Consider the following 14,697-nt stretch of genomic DNA (forward strand, 5'->3'; position numbering starts at 1 on the left):
TTATTGGTCAGAGTACTGAGTACAGGAGTTGGGAGGTCATGTTGCGGCTGTATAGGACATTGGTTAGGGCACTGTTGGAATATTGTGTGCAATTCTGGTCTCCTTCCTATCGGAAAGATGTTGTGAAACTTGAAAGGGTTCAGAAAAGATTTACAAGGATGTTGCCAGGATTGGAGGATTTGAGCTACAGGGAGAGACTGAACAGGCTGGGGCTATTTTCTCTGGAGCGTCAGAGGCTGAGGGGTGACCTTATAGAGGTTTACAAAATCATGAGAGGAATTGATAGAATAAATAGACAAAGTCTTTTCCCTGGGGTCGGGGAGTCCAGAACTAGAGGGCATGGGTTTAGGGTGAGAGAGAAAAGATATAAAAGAGACCTAAGGGGCAACTTTTTCACGCAAAGGGTGGTACATGTATGGAATGAGCTACCAGAGGATGTGGTGGAGGCTAGTACAATTGCAACATTTAAGAGGCATTTGGATGGGTATATGAATAGGAAGGGTTTGGAGGGATATGGGCCGGGTGCTGGCAGGTGGGACTAGATTGGGTTGGGATATCTGGTCAGCATGGCCAGATTGGACTGAAGGGTCTGTTTCCATGCTGTACATCTCTGACTCTGGAAGAAAGTTCTAAACTCTCCCAGCAGAATAAATTCTCTTAGAGCCTCATATGTCTTTTTTAAGGCCTGCACCCATCTATCAAAATTTACTATGTTTAATTCTTTCAAACTCAACATAAGACCATAAAACCATAACACATAGGAGTGGAAGAACGCCATTCGGCCCATCAAGTACACTACGCCATTTAATCATGGCTGATGGGCGTTTCAATTCCACTTACCACACTCTCCCCATAGCCCTTAATTCCTTGCAAGATCAAGAATTCATCAGTCTCTGTCTTGAAGACACCCAACGGCCCAGCCTCTACTGCACTCCATGGCAATGAATTCCACTGGCTCTCTGGCTGAAGAAATGTCTCCTCATTTCCATTCTAAATTGGCCCCTTCTAATTTTAAGGCTTTGCCCACAGGTCATCGTCTCCCCGCCTAACGGAAACAAATTCCCTTTGTAAGCCATGTAAGTTTCTATTAGACCTCCCCTCAACCTTCTAAACTCTAATGAACACAATCCCAGGATCGTCAGCTGATCATCATATGTTAGATCTACCATTCCAGGGATCTTCCATGTGAATCTCCGCTGGACATGCTCCAGTGCCAGTATGTCCTTTCTGAGGTGTGGGGCCCAAAATTGGACACAGTATTCTAAATGGGGCCTAACTAGAGCTTTATAAAGTCTCAGAAGGATGTCACTGCTTTTATATTCCAACCCTCTTGAGATAAATGACAACATTACATTTGCTTTCTTAATCACAGACTCAACCTGCAAGTCAACCTTTAGAGAGTTCTGGACGAGCACTCTCAGAACCCTTTGTACTTTGGCTTTATGAATTTTCTCACCGTTTAAAAAATAGTCCATACCTGTATTCTTTTTTCCAAAGTGCAAGACCTCGCACTTGCTCACGTTGAATTTCATCAGCCATTTTCTGGACCACTCTCCTAAATTGTCTAAATCTTTCTGCAGCCTCCCCACCTCCTCAGAACTACCTGCCTGTCTGCCTAACTTTGTATCATCGGCGAACTTTGTCAGAATGCCCCTGTCCCTTCATCCAGATCTTTAATATGTAAAGTGAACAGCTGTGGCCCCAACACTGAATCCCCACTTGTCACCAGCTGCCATTCTGAAAAAGAACCTTTTATCCCAACTCTCTGCCTTCTGTCAGACAGCCAATCCCCAATCCATGCCAGTAGCTCACCTCGAACACCATGGGCCCTCACCTTACTCAGCAGCCTCCTGTGAGGCAGATGACACAAAATTTGTTTGTGTTGTTGATAATGAGGAGAATGGTCCCAGGCTACAGCCTGATATTGATCAGCAGGAAAATTGGCAGAGGGAATTTTACCCTAAAAAGTGCAAAATGATGCATTTTGGGAGGTCTAATAAGAGAAAGATGTACTCAATCATTAGTAGATACATGAAGAGTATTAAGGAACAAAGGGACATAAACACGTGTGTCTAAGACCAAAAGATACAAGTTTAAAGTCAGGAGCAAATATTTAGAGGAGATCTGAGGAAAACATCTTCACCCAGAAGGTCTTAGAAATATCGAACCTGCTGCCTGAAAAGGCAGTTACTCTTGAAACATTTAAAAGATATTGAGATAAGCACTTAAAATGTCAGGACCAAGTGCAAGTAAATAGGATTAGTGTTTATTGGTCGGCATGGGTATTTTGGGCCAAGAGGCCTGTTTCTATCTAAATGACTCTATGACTCTACAAATTACAGAAAGTGGAAGACCATGTTGAGAGAGCAGTTCATAACACATAGCTTACTGGGCTTTATTATTCCGGGCATACAGTTCAAAAGGAAGGAAATTATTTTGAAATTATGTTCTGAGGAAGGATCAGTCAACTTGAAACATTAACTCTGATTTCACTCCACAGTTGCTGCCAGATCTGCTGAGTTTTACTATTCTTGTCTTTGATTTACAACATCTATCATTTTTTTCAGCTTTTATTTGGAAGCTATGCAAAGCCTATATGAAACACTAGTTTTGGCTCGAAGTAAAGAATTACTTGCAGTTCTTAGTGCCACACTTTAGGAAGGATGTGAGGACATTAGAGAGAGTGCAAAAAAGATTTACAAAAAAAAATCCAGGCATGAGGAACTTCAGTAATATAGATAGATTAGAGAAATTGGGGCTGTTCTCCCTAGAGACAGAAAGGTTGAAAGACTATTTTATAAAAGTTTTCAAAATCATGAAGGTTCTGCTTTGAGTATACGGGGAGAAACTGTTCCCTATTGTGAAAGGATGTCTGACCTATGAAGCATTTAGGTTTTTTTTCTCATTTATGTGTGAATAAATATAACTTCTGGTTCAAAGCCATAGAAGACTGCTGCTGATTATTTTTAAACTGATCACATACTAAGGGGGATTTGAAAACCCACACATTTACCTTTTCGGAAATAAACCACACTGGTTATAATTGAAAGGGAAGGGAACTGAAGGCTTTAGTTAATTTTGCCTCTCCTCTTCATAGCATTTTATGTTATAAATATTGTATGAAAGCAAGTTAATGTTTTGAATGGCTCAGTCCTACTTGCACCTTCCTTTCTCTATATTGACTAGATTTGAAACAACTCGACATCCACACATAAATATGTCAACAATTTGTTCTTGACATTATTTCCTAGATCAGCAATCATTGTTCTGGAAAGCATTTTCCAACTTCAGAAGCTGGTCTATTAAAATGTTTTTGCCATCCATACTCAATACGTTGTGGAACTAAATGCAACATACCAGTTTACTTGTAAAAAATTATAATGTGGTTGTTTATTTCTTCATTTTACATTATTCTCATAATGATCAAGTTTGTAATGATAAATAATCTTCAATCATCATTTTGTTCAAGCAGCAAAGATGATTTAAAAATTAATATGATCAATTTCAGGAATGTGGTTAATATAAGATAAAGGCAACACTCGTTAATAGACTTCAGTTACTTCATGCTTTCTGATCTTCCGCATAGCAAACCCATGGCTTCTTGAATGGATATGTACTTTCAAGTTGATATGTGGGCCTTATTATCATAGAACCCTGCAGTGCAGGAAGAAGCCATTCAGCTCATCAAGTGTGCACTGACCCTCGGAAAAGCATTCCACTCTATCCCCATCCCCATAATCTGCACTTGTTGACACTACCAGGCAATGTTTAGCATATCTAATCCACCTAACCAGCACATCTTTGGGCTAGAGCACCTGGAAGAAATCCATGCAGATACAGGGAAAATGTCCAGAGACCAGACAGACAGAATTGAACCCAGGTTCCTGGCACTGTGATGGAGCAGTGGTAACCACCATGCCACCTCAAATCATAGCAGGCTGTGAGATTTCTTGATAGTTGAAGATCTGGTAGGTGGGTTCTCGGGTGAGCTTTGAAACTGGAAATAAGTTAAGTACTTTGGGTGTTTAAGGACTTGCAGCTAGTTTCAGAGTTTTGTTCTCAGGCTGTCTGATCATTCTGATAGACTTGCTGCAACTGCCTATCGACAGCTCTTAGTTTATCTTTTCAAAAATACAGGATGACCTTTGCTGTCTCACCATGTGACTTTTGACAAGGTCGAGGTTCTAAATAAGGAATTGTGTTACATAAGATTTACGCTTCTGAGGCCCTCCCAGTCTAATGAACAGCCTGCAAAGACTAGTGGAGAAGATATCTCCACTAGTAGGAGAGACTAGGACCAGGGATGTAGACTAAGGGTGAAGGGACAACCTTTTAGAACTGAGATGAGGAGCAATTTCTACAGCCAGACGGTGGTGAATCTCATTACCACAGAGGGCTGTGGAGGCCAAGTCATTGAGTGTATTTAAGACTGAGATAGATAGGTTCTTGATTAAGAAGGGGATCAAGGGTTACAGGAAGAAGGCAGGAGAATGGAGTTAAGAAACACGTGGATCATGATTGAATGGTGGAGCAGACTCGATGAGGCTGAATGGCCTAATTCCACTCATACACTGTATATCTTATGCTATTTTTTGGAACACATTATTCACAGCTGGTCAAGGGAGAAATGCCCCATGCTGTTGGCACTCAAAAGGCAGCTAAAGACCAGGTACCTGCTCAATCCTGTGCAGGAAAGGACCCATGGTTTGGGAATTAGGCACTTAATATATATGCGCAAGAAGACAGGTTTGTCAGGGCCACTGGGCAACCTGACACAAAGGTTTCAGGATTGCAGCAAAGTTGTAGGATCCCTGCGTTCTCAGATATGCAAAAGACTGTCTTCATGGACACATTGATGGCTGCCATGAGGGTCAGGTCCAGCAGTCTCAGAGTCTGCTGTCCTCCGTTACTCCAGTTTAGCACTAACAGTAGGATGACATGAAAGGCTGGTCCAAAAGGTAAGAGCTCATAGGACCCAAGGAGGCAAAGGGTATTTGTAGAGGGATGTCTTTGTAATTGGAAGATTGTGACCAGCAATGCACCACAAGAATCAGTGTTGGGACCTCTGCTATTTGTTGTGTACATTAATGGCTTGGATGTGAATATAAAAGGTATAATTAGTACATTTGCAGGATGACACAGAAATTGTTGAAGTTGTTGATAATAAGGAGGATGGTCTGATATTGATCAGCTGGTAAATCAGTCAGAGGAATATCAAAGGGAATTTAATCCTTGTAAGTGCAATGCTGTACATTTTGGGAGGTCAAATAAGAGAAGAATATACAAAATTGGGGACTGCAACTTCCCAAATATTGCCTGGGAATACTATAGTTCAAGTACTTTAGTTGGTCAGTTTTTGTCCATTGTGTGTAGGAGGGTTTTCCCGACACAGTATGTAGACATTCCTCTCATTCCTGATGAAGGGCTCCTGCCGGAAGCATCGATTTTCCTGCTCCTCGGATGCTGTCTGACCTGCTGTGCTTTTCCAGCACCACTCTAATCTTGACTCTGATCTCCAGCATCTGCAGTCCTCACTTTCACCACACCATGTAGACACTGCCAACAAGAGGCAAGGCCACATTAGATTTGGTACTGGGGAATGAATCCGGCCAGGTGTTACATTTGGAGGTAGGTGAGCACTTTGGTGATAGTGACCACAATTCAGTTATGTTAACTTTCATGATGGAAAAGGAGAGGTATACACCAGAGCGCAAGACCTACAGCTGGGAGAAAGGCAATTACAATGCAATTAGACAAGATTTAGGTTTCATAGGATGGGAAAAAAACTGCAGGGAATGGGCACAGTAGAAATGTGGAGTTTATTGATGAGTATGTACCTGTCAGACAGGGCGGAAGTTGTCGAGCGCAGGAGCCATGGTTTATTAAGGAAGTTGAATCGCTTGTCAAGAGAAAGAAGAAGGCTTATGTGGGGATGACCTATGAAGGCTCAGTTAGGGCAATTGAGAGTTACAAAGTAGCCAGGAAAGACCTAAAAAGAGAGCGGAGATGAGCGAGGAAGGGGCATAAGACGTTTTTGGAGGATTGGATCAGAGAAAACGTGAAAGTTTTCTGTAGGTATACAAGGTATAAAAGAATGACTAGAGTAAGATTAGGGTCAATCAAAGACAGTAGTGGAAAGGTTCATGTGGAGTCAGAGGAGATAGGGGAAGTGCTAAATGAATATTGTTGTTGTGAGAATATGGAGATACAGGCTACTAGACTAAATGGGTTGAGGTTCACAAGGAGGTGGTGTTAGCAATTCTGGAAAGTATGAAAATAGATAAATTGCCTGTGCCGAGTGGGATTTATCCTCAGATTCTCTGGGAAGCCAGGGAGGAGATTGCCAAGCCTTTGATTTTGATCTTTATGTCGTCAGTGTCTACAGGAATTGTACCAGAAGACTGTTGTCCCCTTGTTCATGAAGGGGAGTAGAGACTACCGTGGTAATTATAGACCAGTGAGCCTTACTTCAGTTGTCGGTAAAGTGTTGGGAAAGGTTATAAGAAATAGGATTTATAATCATCTAAAGAGGAATAAGTTGATTAGGGTTAGTTAACACAGTTTAGTGAAGGGTAGGTCGTGCCTCACAAACCCTATTGAATTTTGTGAGTAAGTGACCAAACAGGTGGATAAGGGTAAAGCCATTGATGTGGTGTATATGGATTTCAGTAAGGCGTTTGAGGAAGTTCCCCTTGGTAGGTTACTGCACAAAATACGGAGGTGATTTCGGTGATTGAAGGTGATTTAGCAGTTTGGATCAGAAATTGGCTCGCTGAAAGAAGACAGAGGGTGGTGGTTGATGGGAAATGTTCATCCTGGAGTTCGGTTATTCGTGGTGTACCGCAAGAATCTGTTTTAGGTCCACTGCTGTTTGTCATTTTTATAAACGCCCTGTGGATGAGGGCATGGAAGGACGGGTTAGTAAATTTGCAGATGACACTAAAGTTGGTACAGTTGTGAATGGGATGTAGTAGGTTACAGAGGGACATAGATAAGCTGCAGAGCTGGACTGAGAGGTGGCAAATGGAGTTTAATGCAGAAAAGTGTGAGATGTTTCAATTTGGAAGGAGTAACAGGAATGCAGAGTACTGGACAAATGGTAAGATTCTTGGTAGTGTAGATGAGCAGAGAGATCTTGGTATCCATGTAGATAGATCCTTTAAAGTTGCCACCCAGGTTGATAGGGCTATTAAGAAGGCATACACTTTTATTAGTAAAGGGTTCGAGTTTCAGAACCATGAGGTCATGCTGCAGCTGTACAAAACTCTGGTGAGGCCGCACTTGGAGTATTGCGTGCAGTTCTGTTCACCGCATTGTAGGAAGGATGTGGAAGCTTTAAAAAGGATTCAGAGGAGATTTACTAGTATGTTGCCTGGTATGGAGGAAAAATCTTATGAGGAAAGTTTGAGGGACTTGCGGCAGTTTTCATTAGAGAGAAGAAGGTTGAGATGGACTAAATTGAGACATATAAGATAATCAGAGGGTTAGATAGGGTTGACAGTGAGAGCCTTTTTCAGAGGATGGTGATGGATAGCACGAGGGGGCATAACTTCAAATTGAGGAGTGATAGGTATAGGACAGATGTCAGAGGTAATTTCTTTACTCAGAGAGTAGTAGGGTCATCAAATGCATTGCCTGCAACAGTTGTATACTGGTCAACTTTATGGGCATTTAAATGGTCATTGGACAGCCATATGGACGAGAATGGAATAGTGTTGATTAGATGGGCTTCAGATTGGTTTCACAGGGCGGCACAACATTGAAGGCCGAAGGGCCTGTACTGTGCTATAATGTTCATGTTCTATGTTCTATAATAAATGGTGGGTCCCTCAGGAGTATCAAGGAACAAAGGGACCTTGGTTTACAAATCCATTGGATCCCCAAACGTCGCGAGTGTAGTGCTCAAAAGCATAGCACATCAGGCGGCATCTGAGGAGCAGGAGAATTGACATTTCGGACGTAAGCCCTTCATCAGGAATGCGGCTTGTGGGTCGGGGCTGAGATAAAAATGGGAGGGGGTAGGGCTGGGGGAAAGGTAAATGCAAGGTCTTGCACTTTGGGATAAAGAATACAGGCATGGACTATTTTCTAAACGGTGAGAAAATTCATAAAGCCAAAGTACAAAGGGATCTGGGAGTGCTAGTCCAGGATTCTCTAAAGTTTGACTTGCAGGTTAAGTCTGTGGTTAAGAAAGAGAATGTAATGTTGTCATTTATCTCAAGAGAGTTGGAATATAAAAGCAGTGATATCCTTCTGAGACTTTATAAAGCACTAGTTAAGCCCCGTTTGGAATACTGGGAATACAGTTTTGGGCCCCACATCTCAGGAAGGACATACTGGCACTGGAGCATGTCCAGCGGAGATTCACACGGATGATCCCTGAAATTGTAGGCCTAAAATACGATGAACGGCTAAGGATCCTGGGATTGTATTCATTAGAGTTTAGAAGGTTGAGGGGAGGTCTAGATAATGCATGGCTTAGAAAGGGTGGGTGCTGGAAATTTGTTTCCGTTAGGTGGGGAGACCCGGACACGTGGGGACAGCCTTAGAATTAGAGGAGATCAATTTAGAATGAAAATGAGGAGACATTTTTTCAGCCAGAGAGTGGTGCGCTTTTGGAATTCATTGCCACAGAGCGCAGTTTAGGCCAGGACATTAAGTGTCTTCAAAGCAGAGATTGATAAATTCTTAATCTTGCAAGGAATTAAAGGCTACAGGGAGAGTGTGGGTGAGTAGCGTTGAAATGCCCAAATGCCATGATTAAACAGTGCAGTGAACTCAATGGGCCAAATGGCCTTACTTCCACTCCTGTGTCTTAAGGTAGCTGGGAAACCGATAGGTGGATGAAGGTGAGGGAGAAGGTGATTGGTTGTGGGGAAGTGATGGACAAGTCCAGAGGGCGGTGCTGAATTGGAAGCTTGGGACTGAGATAATATGGTATGAGGGGAAATGAGGAAGCTGTTGAAATCCAGTGTGATTGCAGGGTCCAAGGCGGAATAGGAGGCATTCCTCCTCCAAGCGTCGGGAGTTAACAGTTTAGAGGTGGAGGAGGCACAGGATCTGCATGTCTTTGATGAAGAGGGAGGCGGAGTTGAAGTGTTCAGCCTCCTGCAGTAGCAGGGAAAGGTGCCAGGAGTGGGGTATGGGCTGGTTGGGGGTGTGGACCTGACGAGGGAGTCAATGAGGGAATGGTCCATTCCCTCCACGACTCCTTCGTCAGGTCTATACCTCCCAACAGCCCAGTCTCAAGCCTCCAACACAGCACTGCCCTCTGGGCCTCACGCCCCCTCCCCCCCCACCGACCTATCACTTTCTCCCTCACCTTCATCCACCTATCGCTTTCTCAGCTACCTTTCCCCCAAGCCCAACCCCCTCCTATATATCTCTCAACCCAACCCACAAGCTTCATTCCTGATGAAGGGCTTATGCCCGAAATGTCGATTCCCCTGCTCCTCGGTTGCTGCCTGGCCTGCTGTGCTTTTCCAGCACTACACTCTCAATTCTGAGCTCCAGCATCTACAGTCCTCACTTTCTCCTAGCAGATCCTCAAATGTGTCAAAACAGGTAGACAGAGGTGGTGAAAAATGCAAATGAGATACTTTCCTTCATTACCTCGTCATAGGAGTAAGGAAGTCTTGTTACTACATTATTAGACATTGATGGTAACACATGGAATACTATATATGGTTCTGATCATGATTACACTGGAGGGGTCAAGAGAGATGACAAGTCTTAGTTATGAGGAGAGACTGGATAGGCTGGGTTTGTTTCCCTTGGAGCAGAGGAGGCTGAGGAGCGATCTGATTGAGGTATATAAAATTATGAGAGTCATAGGAAGATTAGATTGAGGGAATCTTTCCCTGTGGCAGAGCTGTCAAGACCAGAGTTGAGAATTGAGTGGTTCAGAGAAGATCTGAGAAGAATTATTTCACCCAGAGAGTCTTAGAAATATGGAACATGAGAAGGGTGGCAGAGGCAGGTAATTTTGCAACATTAATGAAGCATCTGAATGAACATTTAAAATGCCAGGGCATTTTAGGCTATGGACCAAATGCAGGTAAATGGATAAGTGTAGTTTGGTGTTTGTTTGTCAGCATAGGAGGGCTGAAAGGTGCTGTATGACTCTGTGACAGGGATGAGGGACCTTGAGCTCAAATCCAGGTGGCCCTCATCACAGGGAGACAGGACAGTGCCAGTAGGCACTCAGCCAAAGTAGGAGTCACAACAGGCCCTGGAAGCATCTCTTGTCAGGACATTGCAGAGGTGGCCAGACCTTTTATCACTACCCTACCAGTTTCCCTCAGTGCTGTCGGAGTTTAAGCCAAGAAGAGTGTATCTGCAGGTGGGCAGGTCATACTCAGTATGTTTGGGTCACCATAGCAAACCTCCAGGGCCAACAGGCTCCACAGAGACTGCACTGGGACATATTGGCAACGAGAAAATCAATACCTTCTGAAAATGCACAGGTGAGATCTTGTTGTAAATAAGATTTCACATTTGCAAATACAGCTGTGTGTGCGAGTGTCTGGTTGCAACTTCACACCAGACATACTAAACCCACCCTTCCGAAGTTTGAAGTGAGCAGCTCCAACACCAAGTTCAGTCTGTGGGTAAATCACAAGTGACTGCTGTGTTTGTTACTGGACTCCAGCATTCTGGTAAACAAACAGAGGCATTAGTGGGATTCAGTCACTGCCTTGCATGATCTGGTTAAGAGTGCCTGGGGAAAGGATTTATACTCGACTCAACAAGCTGATACTTTGAGAACCTAAGTCGTAGACTGCTCTCAGGTGTGTTTCAGCCTTGCTGTATGTGTCTATGTGGTGCTGTTGCTGTTTGAAAGGCCTCCTCCTTCACAGATAAAGCAGCTAGAGCTCCAGGTCTCAGAATGTCAGCAGTGGTTGGAGACACTATGATGCATCTGTGAGGCTAAACGTTACATGCAAAGCATGCTTAGAGAGGTAGTCACAACGCAGCTCAAGGGACTAGAGGAAAGATGGAATGGATGACCATCAGATAGTCTAGAAAACAGGCAGGTTGACTTGTGGAAGAATGATATTGTTGCCATCACAAAAGCATGATTGAGGTTGGACTGGTAACTGAACATTCTGATATATAGGATCTTTAGGCGAAACAGAAGGGATTGTAAAAAGGGTGTGGTGTTACACTCAGTTAAGGAATCAATTGCTGCAATATGGAAAGATGATATCATAGAATCCCTACAATGTGGGCACAGGCCATTCAGCCCATCGAGTCCACACCAACCCTCTGAAGAACATCCCACCTAGATCCACACCCTTACCTATCCTTGTAACCCTGCATTTAGCATGGGTAGTTCATCTAGCCAGTACACCCTTGGAGATGGCAATTTAGCAATGCCAATCTACCTAAGCTGCACTTCTTTGGCCTGTGGGATAAAACTGGAACACCCGAAAGAAACCCACGCAGACATGGGAGAATGTGCAAGCTCCACACACACAGTCGCCCCAATAGTGGAATTCAACTTGGTGCTGTGAGGCAACAGTGCAATATCTTGGAAGGGTCTTGAAATGAGGTTTTGTGGGTAGAACACAGGAATGTTAAGGTCAGCTACTTTACTGAGAATGTATTATATGCCCCCAAAAAGTCAGCCGGAGCAAATATGTAGATAGTACACAGAGATGTGTAATTGGGTATACTAACTATACCAGGGAATTTCAACTTTCCCAACATATATTGGGATTGTCATAATGTTAAGGATTTAGAGGGGGCAGATTTCTTGAAATGTATCCGGGGTGTTTTTCATTTCAGTAGATAGAAAGCTCAACAAGGGATAACACAATGCTGAGCTAACAAGAAGGAAAAACCTACTTAACCTCATCTTCAACAATCTGCCTGCAACAGATGCATCTGTCCGTGACATTATTGGTAAGAGGTCCTTGTGGACATGACGTCCCATCTTCACATTTACGGTGTAACTATAGTGGATCTAGCAGCTCAAAATTATTCCTCCATAAGGCACTGTTGGCCATCAGCAGAAGTAGCATAACATTCAACAACAATCTGCAATCTTATGTCCCAGCATATCCCCCACAGAATCATTACCATCAAGCCAGGGGATCAATCTTGGTTCAATGAAGCATACAGGAGGGCATGTCAGGAGCAGCAATGGGCAAACTGAAAAATGAAAAAACAAGTGATAGATAGAGCTATGCAATCCCACAATCAACAGTTCTGATGCCAGTCCTGAACCAATTCGATGCCCTCCATGTGATATCAAGCAATTGTTGGAAGCACTGGATACTGCAAAGGCTGTGGGCCCTGACAACGTTCCAGCAATCATTCAGAAGACTTGTATTTCAGGACTTACCCCAAGCCAAGCTGTTCCAGTACAGCTGCAACATTGGTATTCACCTGACAATGCGGAAAATTGTCAAGGCATGTCCAGTACTCGAGAAACAGAATAAATCCAACCCAGCCAATTACCACCCCATCAGTATACACTCAATAACTAACAAGATGATGGAAGGGGTCATTAATAGTGCTATCAAGCTGCACTTACTTAACGATGATCTGCTCATGACATTCAGTCTGGATTCTGACAGGGCTACACAGCTCCTGACCTCATGACAGTATTAATTCCCTTCAGAAGTGATTGCCCTTGGCATCAAGGCCGAATGGTGCATCAAAGAGCCTTAATGAGACTGGTATCAACAGGAATCAGTAGGAAAACTCTCTGATGATTGAAGTGATAACTGGCACATAGGAAGATGGTTGTGGTTATTGGAGATCAGTCATCTCAGCTGTGGGACATCTCTGCAGGAGTTCCTCAAGGCCCAAGACACAGCTATCCTCAGCTACTTCAAAAGTTACCTTCGCTGCATTGTGAAGGTGAAATACAAATGATCCTGAGCTTCCAGTTGCCTCCCATTCACAATTGTGTTCCCTGCCCAATATTTCTCTCTCAGGTCTATTGCAGTGCTCCAGTGAGGCATAGCATAGTGGGTAAAGGACATGAAAAGAGGTGTTCAGGTTCTCAAATTATTGAACTTGATATTCAGTACCCAAGTGGAAACTAGGGAGGGCATCAATCAGGTTGCATTAGCTCATGAATAGAACTGACAAGTTTCACAAGTTCAAGTTCTAAATTGGGGCAAAGCCAATTTTGCTGGTATAAACAGGAACTTCAAAAGTTGATTAGGGAGGTTGTTTGTAGGCAAAGGGGTGTTTGGTAAATGGGAGGCTTTCAAGAGTGAGTTAATGAGGATTCAGGGCCAATATTAAAGTGAAGAGCAAGTCTGGCAGGAATAGGGAATCCTGGATGGTGAGAGATATTCAGGCTCTGGTCAAGAAAGAAAAAGGAGACTTAAGACATGTAAAGGCAGCTGGGATCACGTGAATTCCTTGAGGTGTATAAACGGTGTTGGAGTACATTCAGATAAAAATCAGGGGAGCTAAAAGGGGACACAAGATGGCTTTGGCAGGTAATGTAAATGAGAATCTGAATGGATTCCACAAATGCGTGAGGGCAAAAGAGTAACTAAGGAGAGAACAGACCCTCTAAAGAATCAAAAATGTTGTCTAAGCGTGGAGCCACAAGAGATGGTTGAGATCCTAAATGAATATTTCCTTACTGTTGACAAAAACATGGATGCTTGGGAACTTGTGAAGGGGACGTGAGATAGTTTTGGCAAATCAGGTTAAGGAGAGTCCAGTGGGATTCTATAAACACGTTAAAAACAAACAGGTAACTAAGGAGAGATTAAGGCATCTTAAAGATGGGCAAGGCTGCCTTTCTGGGGAACTGCAGGACATGGGGGAGATACTAAATGAGTATTTTGCAACAGTGTTTACTGTGGAGAAGGATATTGAAGCTATAGAACTTGGAAAAATAAATAACAACATCTTACAGAGGAGGATGTACTGGTTGGCTTAAAATGCGTGAAGGTGGACAAATCCCTGGGATCTGATAAGATGTACCATAGAACATTGTGGGAAACTAGGGAAGAGATTTCTGGGCCCATTGCTGAGATATCTATATCATCAGTAGCAACTGGTGACAGGCCAGAAGACTGGAAGTTGGCTACTGTGGTGCCACTATTTAAGAGACGTGGTAAGGAAAAGTCAGGGAACTATAGACTGGGTGCGCTTGACATCTGGTGGGCAAGTTGTTGGAGAGAATCCTGAGGGACAGGATTTACATGTATTTGGAAAGGCAAGGACTGATTAGGGATAGTCTGCATGGCTTTGTGAGTGGGAAATCATGTCTCATGAACTTGATTGAACCTTTTGAAGTAATAAAGAGGATTGATGATGACAAAGCATTGAACATGTTCTATTTGGACTTCAGTAAGATGTTCGACAAGGTTCCATATGGTAGACTAGTCAGCAAGGTTAGATCACATGGAATACAGGGAGAACTAGCCATTTGGCTACAGAACTGACTTGAAGGTAGGAGATGATGGTAGATGTTGTTTTGCAATGTGACCAATGATGTGCTATAAAGATCGGTACTGAGTCCACTGCTTTTTGTCATTTATAAAAATGATTTTGATGTGAACATAGGAGTTATTATAGGCATGTTAGCCTGACATCAGCAGTGGGGAAAGTGCTAAGTTATTAATGATGTAATAACTTAGTATTTAGAAAACAGTGACAGAATCAGTCTTAGTCAGCATGGATTTGCGAAAGGGAAAGAGAAAGACAAATCTTATGAAC

Source organism: Chiloscyllium plagiosum, unplaced genomic scaffold (genome assembly GCF_037043375.1).
Source record: "Chiloscyllium plagiosum isolate Xiang-an unplaced genomic scaffold, Cpla_swu_hap1 HiC_scaffold_6, whole genome shotgun sequence".
In the NCBI taxonomy this organism is placed as follows: Eukaryota; Metazoa; Chordata; class Chondrichthyes; order Orectolobiformes; family Hemiscylliidae; genus Chiloscyllium; species Chiloscyllium plagiosum.